The sequence below is a fragment of the Mirounga angustirostris genome, unplaced genomic scaffold (assembly GCF_029215605.1).
Source record: "Mirounga angustirostris isolate CCGP_5_RB_7025 unplaced genomic scaffold, mMirAng1.0.hap1 SCAF_6, whole genome shotgun sequence".
Lineage (NCBI taxonomy): Eukaryota > Metazoa > Chordata > Mammalia > Carnivora > Phocidae > Mirounga > Mirounga angustirostris.
In genome coordinates this window covers 73,853,620-73,873,867 of record NW_026991714.1, presented here as the reverse complement: position 1 = coordinate 73,873,867, position 20,248 = coordinate 73,853,620, and positions in this window count along the sequence as shown.

The following is a 20,248-nucleotide window of genomic DNA, read 5'->3' as shown; positions in this document are numbered from 1 at the left end:
CAATCCTCCATAATTTATTCCAGCTTTCCAGAACAATTTGGTAGATCATGAAAATGTTCTGGGTGCCAAAATGACAAAGGCCACTAAGATGGCACTCAACTTCTTCCATTGAATCTGAGGGCCCTTTGTAGTCTACGCCTCTCTCTAAGGGACCTTTAAAAACAAAACAAAACAAAAGCTCCATAGCACCTGTTTCTTTTGTGCACATAGCTTCTTTTTCAAAGTAAAATGGATTTCTGAGAATTGACCATCTTGCATTGGGCCATATTTTATAGCTGACCTATTTTGGTTTTATCTTCATTACTCTGAACAAACAAGGAATGAGTTCTTTCTTTCTAGGGCCCACACAGTAGCTCACAGCAAACATTGCCACATATGTATTTCACAAACACCTTCCTTCCTCTCTTTCTAGATAACCACCTCCTTCTAAGAATCTGGGATCTGAATGACTTAAATTGTAAATTTAATTCAGAACACGCACTACTTTATTATATTATATGACACTTCTGAATTTATCATGTCATCTTTCCATCTCTGTTCTAAACTACAACCTTAAGTGTAACTACATTCTCTTATCAATACATCCCCAGAGTTCTAACGAAGTGGATACACATTAATTAAATGATTCATTGAATTAAATAGATCGGATAGCTTTCGACCATTTAGGACACTATGGTAGTGATATTTTGGGGCTCCAGTTAGAATCTTAAAATGCCCCTCTTTATCAAAAATTGACTCTGGACTGAATGGAATCCGGGCTTGCTCATCCACTAGATACATGATCCTGGACCATTTACTTAAGCTTTCATTCTTCTCACACTAAATTAGGGATAAAACTGCCTATTTACCTCATACACTTGTCAAGTTTAATTGAGCATATCATGTAGAGCATGATGAGGGGCACATGGAAGTGATGAGAAAATGGTGAATACTATTTATTTCTTTGAACTCTTTAAATATGCTTAAAGTCAGTTTAAGATTGTTCCATCATCCCTAGTCCCTTAGCTATGAATTTTTCCCCTTCTGCAGTCTATGCATTGTATTTCTAGGCTGATAGGCCTCTTCATGTGTTTTTTTTAACCCTTGCCTTTGGCTCGTATTGTGTGTGAGTTCTGTCTTGGGCGTCCCACCATACCAGGACAGTGAAAACTCACCTAACAGTAGGTGGTTTATAGTTGCTGCTGCCTTGGCTCCACATTAGTTCTTCAGCTCAGGGTTTCTGCAACTTACTGCTCACATTTATTCAGCGCAGGCTAAGGAATCTGATTTTATTTCTTGGTTGGGTTGGTGGTGGAGATTAACTTTTTTCTGATTCTAGTTCCATGTAAGCCAGTTGCTTCTTGCTATCCCCCTAGATTTGTGAGATAGATAATTTCTAATCCTTGTTCACAGATTGGGCAGTCTTTTTTTTCCTTTTATACCACTTACCAGGTACGTAGTCTTGGGTAAGTTAATTTATCTTTCTCTTCTTCTTTTTTTTTTTTTTCCAAAATGAGGCATATTAAAAGTATTTACCTCACAGGTTTGTGTAAGGATTAAATACTTTGATGTATATAAGGTGCTTAGAACAGTCTCTGTACTATAATAAATGTTACATTATTTGTTATTTATTATTATTATTTCTTATCTGGGCCTTGAATCTCAGCTCTAATCATATAGACGGCATATATGCTTTCGGCCCTCTTAAATTCATCATTATGGCTATGTTTTCTACTTCTCTTCTCACAACTTGAAATTTCCGTTTATTATTTTTTGCTTTTGAGTTTATGTATGTATTTTAGATTTTAAAAACAATTTAAAAAGTATTTCTCTATGTTCAGAGAGTGTGAGTGCATGTTGAAGGTAGATCAGATAGGTAAGCAGAATTTCTATGTCAACTCAGTCTACCACCTTGACCAAAATCCTTAGATGCCTGTTATTATTGCAGATATTCCTTTTGTTATTATTACTGGACTTCTCACATTTCTAAAGCTGCAAGGGATGTTTTATCAGTTTGGATTTTTTAAATTGTATGTCACACACACACACACACGAAACCAAAATGCCTTAATCAAAAAGGGAATTTATTAGCTCATGTAACAAAAAATTCCAAAGGGAGATTATAGGTTCTTATTCTTATTCAGATTTTCTTATTCTCTAAGGTCTGCCTGCTTCTGTGTACTGGTTTTGTGCCAACACACACTTTTGCATACGGTGACAAGAGGGAGAAAGTAGCATTGGCCTACATAAATGCAGTGGTAAAATTCTCATCATGTTTCATTGATCTTATGGGGTCAGGCTCTCATCACTCAGGAAACCACTCTGAGCTAAGTGAAAGTACTAAGAACAAAATAGGAAAAAAAAAATCAATGTCTATAAACTGATTCTTTGGAAAGGTCAACAAAATTTACACGTCTTGGCTAAACTGATTAGGACAAAAAGAGAAAGTCTAAATAATCAGTGTGAGAAATGAAAGAGAGGACAGCTCTTCCAGACCCAATAAACATTAAAAGAATAAAAAGGAAGAGTTATGAACAAGTTTATGCCTACAAATTTCATAACTTAGTGGAAATAGGCATCATAGTTGGTTGTATTCATACCACTAGCCATTTTCTCAAATTATTGGTACATTCATCTATAAAGTTAAGAAACAAAGGTTCTCCTCTACATTTTTTCATGGATTATCTTTTATCAATATATAGTTCTTTAAAGAAAATCTGTCTCATGTTTACTAACATCTGCCCTTAATGTTTACTTTTTTTTTTTTTTCCCCAGAGACTTATCAATAGGCTGGTTTTCTTCACCAGAGGTTTATAGGTTTGTAGGGTTTGTAGGTTTGTAGTAACCTACACAGGAAAGATACCACATGGTATCTCATTGTGTATTAGGCATCATTTTTCTAAAGATTTCAAAGATTTATTTTCCAAAACTTATAACAAGAAATGTATATGAACGAATGTTTCCTCTGTCCCTGACTGCCGCCATCTTGCTTAAGACATGATTGCTCATTTCCTTTTCCTCCCAGCTTTTCCCTTTCTTTCCACCAGCTGCCAATAGCTCATGGAAAATTTTCTACTGTTTTATTTTGCAAAGCAAGCTATTTTTAGTTCATATAATTTCTATGTAAGCTATTTATATCTATATGTACCATATATATGCTATCCAAAAACAGGTTCTTTCCCTAAAAGGGATTCTACCTTTCTCCTAATACAACTGGCTCAAGTTTTGTCTCCTTTCTAGAACAATTTCCATCACATTCTACATTATCATTGTTAGTAGATGAATGCTACTAATGTACTAAATATTTAACTGCTCTATGAGATAGGTGTTATTATTATCCCCACACCACTGATGAAAAAAACAAGTAATTTCCCCCCCAAAAAAATTCAGTCATTTTTAAGTAATTTCCATTTCCAAGATCATGTAGCTACGTAGGGGCAGTGCTTACTATAGGAGAGTCTATGCTCCTGACCACTTATGTCTAAGCTCTACTATCTATACTAGGGGGAAGCAAACTGCATTTTGTTTATTTGTATCTCTAGTATCTTACAAAGGATTTGGGACATAGTAACTGCTCTGTAATTATTTGTTGCTCAATTATGAAAAGCTCCTAGCATTATAAACGTATTTGTAATTGATTGAAAGCAAATGATAAAAATGACAAAGTAATTCTACTAATCAATAAGACAGTATGCTTTTAGCCAGATAAGAAGTTAAAAACACGTTACACAGACATGTGAAATCTATTCATAGTTCCTTATTTTCCAAGTAATTTTACAGACTGAGTAACTTTGGGAAAACAACGTTAAAACTGAAATGGTCCACTTAGTTTTAAAATTTACATTATGGAAAATGAATCAGATGAAATCAACAACTGTCTGTTTTTATTGAGTAATTAGAACAGTTCTTTTTTAAGTTAGAAACAATGAAAAGATTCTAATTAAAAGTGTTAAAAAATCCCCAACTCTGCTCACTTAGTGGTTGACTATGTTTTCTACACCTTGTTTCATTACATGGAATGCTGCACCATTACTTCCTTCGAGCCAATATGTCAAGATGCCTTCTGACCAAGACGCTAACTGCCCTTATAACACTGTCCCTGGTGTCTTTGTTTCATTCTTTTGAAAACAGACACATTTTTCTAGAAAAAGAGAGAGAGAGAGAAAGAGAGAAAGAAAGAAAGAAAAAGAAAGAAGAAAGAAAGAAAAACCTTAGAACATTATGATAAAGACAAACTGAAGATTAAAAAAATATTTTTTTAAAACTTTCCCGTAAAACAAACACATTTTTCCAAGAAGGATATTTTAAAAGTTATGGTTTATTTTAGATAAGAATTTTGGGAGATTTTCGTAATTGTTTTTGTTAATCTTTCTCATGTTTTCATCCTTAGTGCTTTTTAAAAAAATACTGATCACTTATGTATTTATCCATTTATTCAACCAATAGTGATCGAACATTTTCTGTGCATCCATCACTGACTGTGTAAAAGAGAAGATGCTGCATTAAACAAGGAAGACCAAGTTCCTTCCTAGGGGAGTTCATATTTGATGGGGAGAAGCAGACAGTGATAATAGAGACATATTACACATCTGGATAGATAGACAGATAGATAGATAGATAGATGACTGATGATAGAAAGATAGGTAGATGATAGAATGATAGATGATAAGATGATTAATAGATAGATGATAGAATGATAGATGGATGATAGATGATTGATAGATAGAATGATAGATATGTAAGAAGAGCCAAGAAAAAAAGAAACAGGGTTTTGAGTTAGAAATTAATTACCTGCTTTAGATACAATGGTCCAAAAATTCTCCCTCAAATGTTGAAAGCTGTGTTAAGATCTAAAATATGAGAAGGGCCCAGTCTTAAAATTGCTAGTAGAAGACCATTCTAGGCAGAGGAAACAGCAAGTATGAAGGCCTTGATATAGGAAAAACCGTGGTATGTTGTAGGAATGGGTAAGACCCGAGTGTGGTTAAGGAGAAAGGTCAGAGTTCATATCAAGGAGTAGGTGGGAGCTAGATCTTGCAGGGTTTTATAGGCTCTGGTGATTGTTTTAAGAATTTTGATAAGCTACTGTGGGGTTTCAGTAGAGCAGTGACATGATATGCTATATGTTCTTTAAAAAAAACAACCCATAAAAATATCAATTTGGTTGCAGTATAGAGAACAGGTTTTTCAGGGAGCAAGACTGGTGATGGGGAGACCATGACACCAGTGATAATGGGGACCAGTGTGGGAGCAGGGGGTGAAGCCAGTGAATGGATTCAAGAAAACTTACAAGAACTGCCAGTGTTTGCCAGTGGGCTGGGCATGATAGTGAGGAGGGAGAGCTGCACATGGTGAAGGACTGGCCCTTGGGCCTCTGGATGGATGACATTTACCTAGATGGAGAAGGCTGCAGGAGAAGCCGTGCATTTCTTGTGTGTTTGAGCAATCCCTACGGTTTCGCTTTCATGAAAGACAAGGCCAGAGGCCTTAGTTTTGTCTCCATTCTGTTTCTAAAGAGCTCTTTGATTTTGGCAAAACACTTAATTTGTTTGATTCCTAATGTCCCTATCTGTAAATTATAATATGCTGCCACAGTGATTATTACAAAGCCTTAATTTAATAATGTCACTATTTTGCTTTAAACATTTCCTTGCTCCTACAATGAGGGCATCACTTCTTCCTGTGTCTTATGCAGCTCCATAAGCTCCAAATCTTTCTTGTATTTCTAGCTTCCACCCGCCTACCATACCCACCCTCACTGTCTCTAGCTCAGCCAGCAAGACTACCTCCAGTCCCTTGCTCCCACCAACCTCCTTCCACCAAGATGCTTGTACACACTGCTTTTCCTTTTTGGAAAGCTGACTTTTCCCCTCCTTGGACTAGTGAACTTTCAACCAGGTTCAGATGTGGATTAAATTGTCACCTCCTCAGGGAAACACTGTTGCCTTGATTAGATCAAATGGGTCTTTGATATGTTCTCAGAGTTCTTTGTGATTTTCTACCTCAGCACTTGCTGACAAACCTTACATCTGTTTTGATGATTGTTTTACTAACTGTTTCCTCCACAAGGGCAGGAGTTCTGTATGTTCTTCCTCAATATTCTATGACGTGTACTTAGGTAGGTGCCTACCTCGTGATAATGTTATTGAGTGAATGAATTGTCGAATGAAAACTTGAGTGCAGGGGCTAGAACACATTACTGTTTATGTTCTTTTAAGCACTGGAAACACTAATTCTAAGTAAGAAAGCAATTCTTTTAAATGCATGTGATTTGTGTCACTGTGCCATTTTTCACATACTATTCCTCTGACCTGAAGTGTTCTCTTCTGGTAAATTCTCTTTCTGGCTTCTTTAAAGTAGTCATCTTCACCACTAGAAGCTCTCAGTGCCTTTTTCAGGGGTTCTGAACAATATCATTATTATGGGATGAATTGTGTTTCCCCAGAAAACCATATGTTGAAGTTCTAACCCCTAGTATCTGTGAATGTGTCTTTATTTGGAAATAGATTCTTACAGATTCAGTCAAGCTAAGATGAGGTCATTAGGCTGGCTTTAATCCAATATGGGCTGGTATCTTTGTGCAGTGAGGAAATTTGGACACAGACAAAGACATGTGAAGATGGAGGTAGGGTCTGAGCTGATGCAATCATTCCAAGGAATGCCCAACCCACCACCTGAAGCTAGGAGGAAGGCATGGAACAGAGTCTTCTTCAGAGAATACACAAGGAAAACCAACCTTGCCAAAACCTTGATCTTGGACTTCAAATCCCCAGAACTCTGAGAACATAAATTTGCATTGTTTTGAACTAGTCTGTGGTGCTTTGTTATGGCATCCTAGGAAACTAATATTATCACCATGCAATTAATTTTGCTCTCTGCTGGCATATCTTCTCTCCCCAACAAAGTCTTCACCCACCCAATGTCATCCTTATGAAGTGTGGGTGCCTATGTAATACTGACATAAGTGATTGCTCTGTATTTGATGCTGAATATAATAAATGAGGTTTATATTTTCTTAAGGCTTAAAAATGTCTCTCCTTTGGTTAGTTCCTTTTCTCCATACCTAGTAAAATGTGATTTCTTCATTTAAATAGAAAAGTTGAAGTTCTGTTTATTGTGGAATCTGGCATAAATTTGAAGTATTTAAGGAGTAAATTAATAAGATGACTCAAGATGTTAGCAAAACATCAACAACTGTACTCTCCTAAGAAATTCAAAGAGGTCTTATTTTAATATATAAGAATTGATCTGGGGTAACAATCACATGAATGAGGGTGACAGCTGCAATCTGTTCAATTTTAGGTTTTGTATTCTGAAATTATCTCTTAAATGTTTTCTTTAGAATTTTAAGATATTGTACCATATGATTCTGCAACTTGCTTTTTTCACTAAAAATCATATTTTTTGAGGTCTAATCATTTTGAGATAGAGAAATCTAGTTCATTTCTATAATAATAGTATACTATTACTTAGCAAATTTTATTTATACCCTCCCCCTATTGATGATATTTAGGTTTTTTCAATATTTTGCTATTAAAAACAATGCTGCACAGGGGCGGAGCAAGATGGTGGAGGAGTGGGAGACCTGGATTTCATCTCCTCTCAGGAATTCAGCTGGATAGGGATCAAACCATTCTGAACACCTACAAACCCAACAGGAGATCGAAGAAAGGAATAGCAACAACTCTCTGAACAGAAAAGCGACTACTTTCTGGAAGGTAGGACGTGCAGAGAAGTGAATCCGAGGCGATATTCGGGAGGATAGACGGTGGGGGAGGGGCCTCCGTCAGCCGCTTCTGGCAAGTGATAGAGCCACGGAGCACAAAATCAGAACTTTTAGAAGTCGGCTCTGCTGAGGGACATCACTCTGGTGGCTAAGCAGGGGGTGGACCCCTCCGGGACAGTGTGGTCTCAGGACCCTCGGGGTCACAGAAAGACCGGGGGTGCCTGAGTGTGGCAGAGCTCCCAGGTAACGGAGCAGGGAAGCCGGCTGCAGAGGCGGAGCCCAGGCGTGGGCTCTCAGCTCGGGGTTGCCATAAACTGTGATCCGCGGCACATTCGGGCCACTGCTCCTCCAGCAGGGACCCAACAAGCGGCAGATCCGGGGAGACTCACCTTCCTCCCCCAGGAGGAGCTGCACGGGAGTGCACCGCAGGGATCTGCTGGGTTTGGAGACTCCACCCGGGGTCGGGTGCCAGAGATAGAAACACGCGGTCACAGGCCAGGCGAGCACGGAGTGCAGCCAGAGACCGGGGAGACGGGAGTGACTGACGGCTTTTCTCTGGGGGCTCACTGAGGAGCGGGGCCCCGAGTTCTCGGCTCCTCCGGGGCAGAGATTGGAGGCCGCCATTTTCACTCTCCGCCTCCAAAGCTGTACAGAAAGCTCGCAGGGAACAAAAGCCCCAGAGAGCAAACCCGAGCAGATTACTTAGCCGGGAGGGGGCAAGGGCGGGGCAATTCTGCCTCCGGCAGAGACATTTGGAAACCACGGCAACAGGCCCCTCCCCAGAAGATCAGCGAGAACAGCCAGCCAAGACCAAGTTTACCGATCAATGAGAACGGCAGAACTCCAACGCTAGGGGAATACTGCACATAGAATCCGTGGATTTTTTACCATGATTCTTTAGTCTTTCAAAGTTAATTTTTTTTTAACTGTCTTTTTTTTTTTCTTTTTGAATTTTTTCTTTTTCCCTTTTTCAACCAACATCTTATCAATCCCTTTTTTAAAAAAAAAAACATTTTTATTTTTCATTTTTAGAATCATATTCTATCCCTTCATAGTAGTTACCCGTATTTTTTGGCTTATATATATATGTTGTTCTCTCTTTAAAATTTTGAGATAGTTTCTTCTAACAAATTAAAATATACCCTAAATCTCTAGTATATGGTGTTTTCTATTCCCCTGCCTGATCACATCCTCTCCCTTTTTTTTTCTTTTTTCTTTTTTTTAAATCCTCTTCTTTCTTTTTTCAAACAACTTCTTATCAATTCCTTTTATAAAATTTTTTATAATTTCCATCTTTACAGTCATATTCCATCCCTTCATCATATCAACCCTTATTTTTGTACATATATAAGTTTTTCTTTCTTTAAAATTTTGGGAGGCACTTTCTTCTAAAAGACCAAAATACACCCCAAATCTAGTGTGTGGCACTGATCTATATACCACCCTGATCATATTTGATCACATTCTGTATTTTTTGTTGTTGTTGTTTTGTTTTGTTTTTGTTTTTATCTTTACCTTTTTCTTTTTCTTTTTCTTTCTTTTTCTTTTTTCTCTCTTTCCCTTTCTTTTCCCACTGCTTCAGGTCTTTTCTGATTTGTTTAGAGTATATTTTCTGGGGACGTGGTTACTCTGCTAGCATTTTGTTCTCTCATTAATCTATTCTCCTCTGCACAAAATGACAAGACGGAAAAAATCACCTCAACAAAAAGAACAAGAGGTAGTACCGACTGCCAGGGACCTACTCAATACGGACATTAGTATGATGTCAGATCTAGAGTTCAGAATCATCACTTTAAAGATACTAGCTGGGCTTGAAAAAAATATGGACGTTATTAGAGAAACCCTTTCTGGAGAAGTAAAAGAACTAAAATCCAACCAAGTAGAAATCAAAAAGGCTATTAATGAGGTGCAAACAAAAATGGGGGCACTAACTGCTAGAATAAATGAGGCAGAAGAGAGAATCAGTAATATAGAAGATGAAATGATGGAAAAAAAGAAGCTGAGAAAAAGAGAGATAAACAACTACTGGATCACGAGGGCAGAATTCAAGAGATAAGCGAAACCATAAGACGAAACAACTAGAATAATTGGGATCCCAGAAGAAGAAGAAAGAGAGAGAGGGGCAGAAGGTATAATGGAGCAAATTATAGCAGAGAACTTCCCTAATTTGGGGAAAGAAACAGGCATGAAAATCCAGGAAGCACAGAGAACCCCTCTCAAAATCAATAAAAATAGGTCAACACCTCAACATCTAATAGTAAAACTTACTAGTCTCAGAGACAAAGAGAAAATCCTGAAAGCAGCTCGAGAGAAGAGATATGTAACCTACAAGGGTAGAAACATTAGATTGGCAACAGACCTATCCACAGAAACCTGGCAGGCCAGAAAGGACTGGCAGGATATATTCAGAGCACTAAATGAGAAAAATATGCAGCCAAGAATACTCTATCCAGCTAGGCTGTCATTGAAAATTGAAGGACAGAGAAAAATCTTCCAGGACAAACAAAAACTAAAGGAATTTGCAAACACAAAACCAGCCCTACAGGAAATCTTGAAAGGGGTCCTCTAAGCAAAGAGAGAGCCTAAAAGTAACATAGACCAGAAAGGAACACAGACAATATACGGTAACAGTCACCTTACAGGCAATACAATGGCACTAAATTCCTATCTTTCAATAGTTACCCTGAATGTAAATGGGCTCAATGCCCCAATCAAAAGACACAGGCTATCAGACTGGATTAAAAAACAAGACCCATCGATATGCTGTCTGCAAGAGACTCATTTTAGAACCAAAGACACCCCCAGATTGAAAGTGAGGGGGTGGAAAACCATTTACCATGCTAATGGACACCAAAAGAAAGCTGGGGTGGCAATCCTTATATCAGACAAATTAGATTTTAAACCAAAGACTGTAATAAGAGATGAGGAAGGACATTATATCCTACTTAAAGGATCTATCCAACAAGAAGATCTAACAATTGTAAATATCTATGCCCCTAACATGGGAGCAGCCAATTATATAAGGCAATTAATAACAAAAGCAAAGAAACACATCGACAACAATACAATAATAGTGGGGGACTTTAAACCCCCCTCACTGAAATGGACAGATCGTCTAAGCAAAAGATCAACAAGGAAATAAAGACTTTAAATGACACACTGGACCAAATGGACTTCACAGAACTATTCAGAACATTCCACCCCAAAGCAACGGAATACACATTCTTCTCTAGTGCCCATGGAACATTCTCCAGAATAGATCACATCCTAGATCATAAATCAGGTCTCAACTGGTACCAAAAGATTGGGATCATTTCCTGCCTATTTTCAGACCACAATGCTTTGAAACTAGAACTCAATCACAAGAGGAAAGTCGGAAAGAACTCAAATACATGGAGGCTAAAGAGCATCCTACTGAAGAATGAATGGGTCAACCAGGAAATTAAAGAAGAATTAAAAAAATACATGGAAACCAATGAAAATGAAAACACAACTATTCAAAATCTTTGGGATGCAGCAAAGGCAGTCCTAAGAGGAAAGTATATAGCAATACAAGCCTTTCTCAAGAAACAAGAAAGGTCTCAAGTACACAACCTAACCCTACACCTAAAGGAGCTGGAGAAAGAACAGCAAATAAAGCCTAAACCCAGCAGGAGAAGAGAAATCATAAAGATCAGAGCAGAAATCAATGAAATAGAAACTAAAAGAACAGTAGAACAGATCAACGAAACTAGGAGCTGGTTCTTTGAAAGAATTAATAAGATTGATAACCCCCTGGCCAGACTTATCAAAAAGAGAAGAGAAATGACCGAAATCAACAAAATCATGAATGAAAGAGGAGAGATCACAACCAACACCAAAGAAATACAAACAATTATAAGAACATATTATGAGCAACTCTATGCCAGCAAATTAGATAACCTGGAAGAGATGGAGGCATTCCTAGATATGTATCAACTACCAAAACTGAACCAGGATGAAATAGAAAACCTGAACAGACCTATAACCACTAAGGAAATTGAAGCAGTCATCAAAAATCTCCCAACAAACAAAAGCCCAGGGCCAGATGGCTTCCCAGGGGAATTCTACCAAACATTTCAAGAAGAATGAATACCTATTCTTCTGAAACTGTTCCAAAAAATAGAAATGGAAGGAAAACTTCCAAACTCATGAGGCCAGCATTACCTTGATCCCCAAACCAGACAAAGACCCCATCAAAAAGGAGAATTACAGACCAATATCCCTGATGAACATGGATGCAAAAATTCTCACCAAAATACTAGCCAATAGGATCCAACAGTACATTAAAAGGATTATTCACCATGACCAAGTGGGATTTATCCCTGGGCTGCAAGGTTGGTTCAACATCCACAAATCAATCAATGTGATACAATACATTAACAAAAGAAAGAACAAGAATCATATGATCCTCTCAATAGATGCAGAAAAAGCTTTTGACAAAGTACAGCATCCTTTCTTGATCAAAACTCTTCAGAGTATAGGGATAGAGGGTACATACCTCAATATCATAAAAGCCATCTATGAAAAACCTACAGCGAATATCATTCTCAATGGGGAAACACTGAGAGCTTTCCCCCTAAGGTCAGGAACGCAGCAAGGATGTCCACTATCACCACTGCTATTCAACATAGTATTGGAAGTCCTAGCCACAGCAATCAGACAACAAAAAGAAATCAAAGGCATCCAAATTGGCAAAGAAGAAGTCAAACTCTCACTCTTTGCAGACGATATGATACTTTATGTGGAAAACCCAAAAGACTCCACCCCAAAACTGCTAGAACTCCTACAGGAATTCAGTGAAGTGGCAGGATATAAAATCAATGCACAGAAGTCAGTGGCATTCCTACACACCAACAACAAGACAGAAGAAAGAGCAATTAAGGAGTCGATCCCATTTACAATTGCACCAAAAACCATAAGATACCTAGGAATAAATCTAACCAAAGAGACAAAGGATCTTTACTCAGAAACTATAAAATACTCATGAAAGAAATTGAGGAAGACACAAAGAAATGGAAAAACGTTCCATGCTCATGGATTGGAAGAACAAATATTGTGAAGATGTCAATGCTACCTAGAGCAATCTACACATTCAATGCAATCCCCATCAAAATACCATCCACTTTTTTCAAAGAAATGGAACAAATCATCCTAAAATTTGTATGGAACCAGAAAAGACCCCGCATAGCCAGAGGAATGTTGAAAAAGAAAAGCAAAGCCGGCGGCATCACAATTCCGGACTTCCAGCTCTATTACAAAGCTGTCCTCATCAAGACAGCATGGTACTGGCACAAAAACAGACACATAGATCAATGGAACAGAATAGAGAGCCCAGAAATGGACCCTCAACTCTATGGTCAACTCATCTTTGACAAAGCAGGAAAGAATGTCCAATGGAACAAAGACAGTCTCTTCAACAAATGGTGTTGGGAAAATTGGATAGCCACATGCAGAAGAATGAAACTGGACCATTTCCTTACACCACACACAAAAATAGACTCCAAATGGTTGAAAGACCTCAGTGTGAGACAGGAGTCCATCAAAATCCTAAAGGAGAACACAGGCAGCAACCTCTTTGACCTCAGCCGAAGCAACGTCTTCCTAGAAACATCGCCAAAGGCAAGGGAAGCAAGGGCAAAAATGAACTATTGGGACTTCATCAAGATAAAAAGCTTTTGCAAAGCAAAGGAAACAGTCAACAAAACCAAAAGACAACCGACAGAATGGGAGAATATATTTGCAAATGACATATCAGATAAAGGGCTAGTATCCAAAATCTATAAGGAACTCATCAAACTCAACACCCAAAGAACAAAGAATTCAATCAAGAAATGGGCAGAAGACATGAACAGACATTTTTCCAAAGAAGACATCCAATTGGCCAACAGACACATGAAAAAGTGCTCAATATCGCTCGGCATCAGGGAAATCCAAATCAAAACCTCAATGAGATACCACCTCACACCAGTCAGAATGGCTAAAATTAACAAGTCAGGAAACGACAGATGTTGGCGGGGATGCAGAGAAAGGGGAACCCTCCTTCACTGTTGGTTGGAATGCAAGCTGGTGCAGCCACTCTGGAAAACTGTATGGAGGTTCCTCAAAAAGTTGAAAATAGAGCTACCCTATGATCCAGCAATTGCACTACTGCGTATTTACCCCAAAGATACAAAAGTAGGGATCCGAAGGGGTACGTGCACCCTGATGTTTATAGCAGCAATGTCCACAATAGCCAAACTGTGGAAAGAGCCAAGATGTCCATCGACAGATGAATGGATAAAGAAGATGTGGTGTATATATATATATATATACAATGGAATATTATGCAGCCATCAAAAGGAATGAGATCTTGCCATTTGCAACGACATGGATGGAACTGGAGGGTATTATGTTGAGCGAAATAAGTCAAACAGAGAAAGACATGTATCATATGATCTCACTGATATTAGGAATTCTTAATTGTAGGAAACAAACTGAGGTTTGCTGGAGTGGGGGGTGGGGTGGGAGGGATGGGGTGACTTGGTGATAGACACTGGGGAGGGTATGTGCTCTGGTAAGTGCTGTGAATTGTGCAAGACTGTTGAATCTCAGATCTGTACCTCTGAAACAAATAATGCAATATATGTTAAGAAAAAAAAAAGAAGAAGAAGGTAGCGGGAGGGGAAGAATGAAGCGGGGGAAATCGGAGGGGTAGATGAACCATGAGAGACGATGGACTCTGAAAAACAAACAGGGTTCTAGAGGGGAGGGGGGTGGGAGGATGGATTAGCCTGGTGGTGGGTATTGAGGAGGGCACATTCTGCATGGAGCACTGGGTATTATGCACAAACAATGAATCATGGAACACTTCATCTAAAACTAATGATGTAATGTATGGGGATTAACATAAGAATAAATAAATAAATAAATAAATAAATAAATAAATAAATAAATAAATAAATAAAAAACCATAATAACATTCATATTATAGGAGTCCCAGAAGAAGAGGAGAAAAGGGGGCAGAAAAATTTACTTGAAGAAATAACTAGCTGAAAACTTCTCTAATCTGGGGAAGGAAACAGACATTCAGATCCGGGAGGCACAGAGAACTCCCATCAAAATCAACAAAAGCAGGCCAACACCAAGATATATTGTAATTAAGTTTGCAAAATACAGTTATAAAGAAAAAATCTAAAAAGCAGTAAGACAAAAGAAGTTATTAACTTAAAAGGGAAAATCATAAGGCTAGCTGGAGATTTTTCAGATTTTATTTTTATTTATTTATTTGAGAGAGAGAGAATGAGAGAGAACACATGAGAGGGGGGAGGGGCAGAGGGAGAAGCAGACTCAGTGCCGAGCAGGGAGCCCGATGTGGGACTTGATCCAGGGACTCCAGGATCTTGACCCGAGCCGAAGGCAGTCGCCCAACCAACTGAGCCACCCAGGCGCCCAGCTGGAGATTTTTCAAAAGAAACTTGGTAAGCCAGAAGGCAGTAGCATGATATATTCAAAGTGCTGAAGGGACAAATCTGCAGCCAAGAATATTCCACTCAGCAAGGCTGTCATTCAGAATAGAAGGAGAAATAAAGAGTTTCCCAGACAAACAAAAACTGAAGGAGTTTGTGACTACTAAACCAGCCCTGCAAGAAATACTAAAGGGCACTCTTTAAGTGGAAAGGAGAGACCGAAAGTGACAGTATTAAGGCAACAAACACAAAATCAGTAAAAATGAATATATCTGTAAAAATCAGTCAAGGGACTCACACACAAAAAATGATATGAAATATAATAACATATACCTAAAATGTAGGGAGGAGAGGAGAAAAAAATGAGTTCAAATTTGAATGACCATCAACTTAATATAGATTGATATTTGCAGAAGATGTTATATACAAACTTAATGGTAATTTATCAAAAACCATTAATAAATATGCAAAGAATAAAGAGAAAGAAATCCAAATATATCACTAAAGAAAATTGGCAAAACATGAAATAGAGAAAGACAAGAAAGGATCAGAGAAAATCTCCAGAAATGACAAAACAAGTAATAAAATGGCAGTAAATACATATCTATCAATAATTACTTTGAATGTAAGTGGACTAAATGCTCCAATAAAAAACACACGGTGTCAGAATGGACCAAAAAAAAAAAAAAAAAAGAACCACACAAAACAAACAGAAACAACAAAGCCCATCTATACGTTGCCTTCAGGATACTCATTTTAGACATAAAGACACCTACAGATCGAAAGTGAGGGGATTGAGAACATTTATCATGCAAATGGATGTCAAAAGAAAGCTGGAGTAGCAATACTTGTATCGGAAAAATAGACTTTAAAACAAAGACTACATGTAACAAGAGACAAAGAAGGACACTATAAAATAATATAAAGGAGACAATCCAACAAGAAGGCATAACAATTGTAATATTTATGTACCCTAAATGGGAGTACCTAAATATATAAAACAATTAATAAACATAAGGTAACTAATTGATAATAATAACAGTAATAGTAGGGGACTTTAACACCCAACTTATATCAATGGACAGATCATCTAAACAGAAAATCAACAAGGAAACAATGGCTTTGGATGACACACTGGATCAGATGGACGTAACAGATATATTCAGAACATTCCATCTAAAACAGCACGATACACATTCCTTTCAGGTGGATATGGAACGTTCTCCAGAATAGATCACATATTAGGTCACAAAACAGGCCTCAACAAATACAAGAAGAATGAAGTCATACCATGCGCCTTTTCTGACCACAATGCTATGAAACTAGAAGTAAAGTACAAGAAAAAATCTGGAAAGACTACAAATACTTGGAGGTTAAAAGACATGGTACTAAACAATGAATGGGTCAACCAAGAAATCAAAGAAGAAATAAAAAAAAAATACATGGAAACAAATGAAAATGAAAACACAATGGTCCAAAATTTGGGGGATGCAGCAAAAGTGGTTCTAAGAGGGCACCTGGGTGGCTCAGTTGGTTAAGCGACTGCCTTCAGCTCAGGTCATGATCCTGGAGTCCCGGGATCGAGTCCCACATCGGGCTCCCTGCTCAGCAGGGGGTCGGCTTCTCCCTCTGACCCTCTTCCCTCTCGTGCTCTCTGTCTCTCATTCTCTCTCTCTCAAATAAATAAATAAAATCTTTAAAAAAAAAGTGGTTCTAAGAGGGAAGTTTATAGCAATACAGTCCTACCTCAATAAGCAAGAAAAATCTCAAACAATCTAAAGGTTAAAGGAGCTAGAAAAAGAACAACAAATAAAACCTGAAACCAGCAGAAGGAAGGGAATAATAAAGATTAGAGCAGAAATAAATAACATAAAAACTAAAAAATAACCCAATAAAACAGATCAATGAAACCAGAAACTGGTTCTTTGAAAAAAATAATAAAATTGATAAACCTAGGTCAGGCTTATCAAAAAGAGAAAGGAACTGAATAAATAAAATCACAAATGAGAGAAAAGAAATAATAACCAACACCACAGAAATATAAGGAATTATGAGATTATTATGAAAAACTATGTGGCAACAAACTGGACAACCTAGAAGAAATAGATAAATTCCTAAATTAAAGCAGGAAGAAAGAGAAAACTTGAATAGACTGGCAACCAGTAAGGAAATTAAACCAGTAATAAAAAAATTCCCCAAAACTAAAAGTCCAGGACCAGATAGCTTCTCAGGTGAATTCTACCAAACATTTAAAGAAGAGCTAATACCTATTCTTCTCAAACTATTCCAAAAAATGGAAAAGGAAGGAAAGTTTCCAAATTCATCCTAGGCCAGCATTGCCCTGATACCAAACCCATTTAAAGACTCCACTAAGAAAGAGAACTATAGGCCAATATCCCTAAAGAACATTGATGTAAAAATTCTCAATAAAATACTAGCAAACCAAATCCAACAACACCTTAAAAAAATCATTCACCATGATCAAATGGGATTTATTCCTTGGTTGCAAGTGTGGTTCAATATTTACAAATCTATCAACATGATACACCACATTAATAAAAGAAAGGATAAGTACCATATGATCATTTCAAGAGATGCAGAAAAAGCATCTGACAAAGTACAACTTCCATTTATAATAAAAATCCTCAACAAAGAAGGTTTAGAGGGACTATACCTCAATATAATATAGGACATTTATGAAAAACTCACAGCTATTATGATCCTCAATGGGGAAAAACTGAGAGCTTCTCATCTATGGTCAGAAATAAGACAAGGATATTTACTCTCACCACTTTTATTCAACATAGTACTAGAAGTCCTAGCCATAGCAATCAGACAGCAAAAATAAATAAAACACATCCAAATTGGAGAGAAAGAAGTAAAATTTTCACTATTTGCAGATGATATCATACTATATATAGAAAACCCAAAAAAATCCACCAAAAAACTGCTAGAACTGTTAAATTCAGTACAGTTGCAGGATACAAAATCAATGTACAGAAATCTGTTGCATTTCTATACACCAGTAATGAAGCAATAGAAAGAGAAATCAAGGTATCAGTCCCATTTACAACTACACCAAGAACAGTAAGATGCTTAGGAATAAATCTAACCAAAGAGGTGAAAGACCTGTACTCTGAAAACTATAAGACACTGATGAAAGAAACTGAAGATGCCACAAAGAAATAGAAAGACATTCCGTGCTCCTGGATTGGAAGAACAAATATTGTTAAAATGTCTCTACTACTCAAGGCAATCCACACATTTAATGCAATTCTTATTAAAATACCACCAGCATTTCTCACAGAGCTAGAACAAACAATCCTAAAATTTGCACAGAACCACAAAAGACTCCGAATAGCCAAAACAATCCTAAAGAAGAAAAACAAAACTGGAGGCATCACAATTCTGGATTTCAAGCTATGTAACAAAGCTGTAGTGATCAAAGCAGTATGGTACTGGCATAAAAACAGACACATAGGTCAATGTAACAGAATAGAAAACCCAGAAATAAACCATGATTATATGATCAACTAATCTTGACAAAGCAGGAAAGAATATCTAATGAGGAAAAGAATGTCTCCTCAACAAATGGTGTTGGGAATATTGGACAGCAACAGGTAAAAGAATGAAACTGGACCACTTTCTTACCCATACACAAAAATAGATTCAAAATGGATTAAAGGCCTAAATGAGAGACCTGAAACCATAAAAATCCTAGAAGAGAAACAGGCAGTAACTTCTTTCACATTGACTGTAACAACTTCTTTCTAGATGTGTCTCCTGAGACAAGGGAAACAAAAACAAAAATAAACTAGTGTGACTACAACAAAATAAAAAGCTTCTGCACAGCAAGGGAAATGATCAACAAAACTAAAAGGCTACCTGCTGAATGGGAGAAGATTTTTGCAAATGACATCTGATAAAAGGTTAGTGTCCAAAATACATAAAGAACTTATGAAACTCAACACCCAAAAATGAATAATCCATTTAAAAAATAGACAGAAGACATGAATAGACATTTTTCCAAAGAAGACATCCAAATGGCCAACAGACACATGAAAAGATGCTCAACATCACTTATCACCAGGGAAATACAAATCAAAATCACAATGAGATACCACCTCACACTGTCAGAATGGTTAAAATCAACAACACAAGAAACAATAGGTGTTGGCAAGGATGCGGAGAAAGGAGAACCCTCTTGCATTCTTGGGAATGTAAACTGGTGCAGCCATTGTGGAACAGTATGGAGGTTCCTCAAAAAGTTAAAAATAGAGCTACAGTATTATCTAGCAATTGCACTCTCAGGTATTTACACAAAGAATACAAAAATATTAATGCAAATGGATATATGCACCCCAATGTTTGTAGCAGAATTATTTACAATAGCCAAATTATGGAAACAGCCTAAGTGTCCATTGACTGATAAGCAGATAAAGATGTGGTACACACACACACACACACACACTGGAATATTATTCAGCCATAAAAAAGAATGAAATTTTGCCATTTGCAACGACATGGATGAAGCTAGAGAGTATTACACTAACCAAAATAAATCAATCAGAGAAAGACAAATACCATACCATTTCACTCATGTGGCATTTAAGAAACAAAACAAATGAGCAATGGGGAATAAAAGAGAGAGAGGCAAAACCAAGAAACAGACTCTTAACTCTAGAGAACACACTGATGGTCACCAAAGGGGAGGAGAGTGGAGTGTTGGATTAAATAGGTGATGGGGAGGAAGGGGTGCACTTGTAATGATGAGCATGGGGAGATGTATGGAAGCATTGAATCACTATATTGTACACCTGACACTAATATTACACTGTATGTTAACTAACTAGAATTTAAATAAAAACTTTTTAAAAATGGATAAATGTTTGTTTCCACTTGAAAACTGTAGGGAAAATTTCTTAACAGTGTCCTAAGTCTGTTTTTCCTAGTACGTTTTCTAATTCCTTCAAAAAGCCTGAGAGATGTGACATTTTGTCTCTTTCTTTTATTGTGTTAGAATTTTATGTGGCTCAGTAAGATTCTAAAAACAACAGGTTGCCTCATCTTCTCCTAC